This window comes from Bison bison, unplaced genomic scaffold, assembly GCF_000754665.1.
Source record: "Bison bison bison isolate TAMUID 2011002044 unplaced genomic scaffold, Bison_UMD1.0 scf7180017864460, whole genome shotgun sequence".
Classification (NCBI taxonomy): Eukaryota; Metazoa; Chordata; class Mammalia; order Artiodactyla; family Bovidae; genus Bison; species Bison bison.
The window spans coordinates 3,324,054-3,325,411 of record NW_011495022.1 but is presented as its reverse complement, the minus strand read 5'-3'; positions in this window follow the sequence as shown (position 1 = coordinate 3,325,411).

Sequence of the window (1,358 nt, the reverse complement as noted above, 5' to 3'; positions counted from 1 at the left end):
GAGGAGAAGGGAACGACAGAGGATGAGATGGCTGGATGGCATCACCGACTCGATGGACGTGAGTCTCAGTGAACTCCGGGAGTTGGTGATGGACAGGGAGGCCTGGCGTGCTGCGATTCATGGGGTCACAAAGAGTCAGACATGACTGAGCAACTGAACTGAACTGATGGAATGCACTGCTGGGGCTGCTACCTAAATTAGTTCATTTGAGCATTTTTTCACTGCTCTTAGTTCTAATAGGCAATGATTCATGGTATCATTTCTTTCTTCCAAGACTGGTACCCTTCATAGTCACATATATCCTGTCTATGCTTGTTTTCATTTCTGCAGTACAGCTATGAAAATAATAAATTGGATGGGAAAGGTCTTTGAATATATGGTTAAAAGATGATATTCCTAAAAGAAAAATACCATCAGCCTCTGAACACGTTTTCTGACATGCGAAGCCTCCAAAATGTTTTTCCATCAGAGAGCCATCCATGATGGTGTTGATAACCAGCTATCCTGTTGAAAAGTAGTATACTCCTTTTAAAGACTTTCTCTGTGGAGAGTTATGGAATACACATCCAGGGCCTGTGCTGGTGGACTAAGAGACCAACTCAGACGTCAAGCCTGTCCTTCAAGCTTCCTGCCCCCACATTCCTCACGTCCAAAGAATCAAGTTCTGACAATTCTGCCTCTGAAATATCTCAACTCTATACTTCTCTCCAATTTCTACTGCCATTACTCTGGTTTCTGCCACCACCATCTCTCTTCTAGATTTGCAACATACCTATATGGCTTTCCCTCATGTCTTACTGGAACTCTTACAAAGATTTTAAGGCATTTTATCTCCCTTCTTATTTAAGAGTTTTCCTATGGGAACTTCATGAAGGCTTTAACTTTTGTCCTTCTCTGGCCTTGGCAAATGGAACCCTGGAGACTTTCCCTTCTATATGTAAAAGACTTATAATAACAAAAAAGCAAAGAAATAAACCCAAAATTGATTAAGACATGAAGATGTCCATAGATGACATAACATACTTGAAAGAGGCTAATTTGGTATAAAACCACCTGAAGTCCAATCACTGTTCTGCCATACCAACAATGTAGACATGGAAAAGGTTCTTAGCCTCACTGAATCATGGCTTCCTTATTGGTAAAAGAGACCAAAATCATTTTGTTCAAGATAATACAAAGTGTCTGGCCCATAGTGGGCTTCCCAGGCACTAGTGGTAAAGAACCCGCCTGCCAAAGCAGGAGACGTAAGAGACACAGATTTGATCCCTGGTTCAGGAAGATCCCCTGGAGGAGGGCATGGCAACTCACTCCAGTATTCTTGTTTGGAGAATCCCATGGACAGGGGAGTCTGGCAGGCT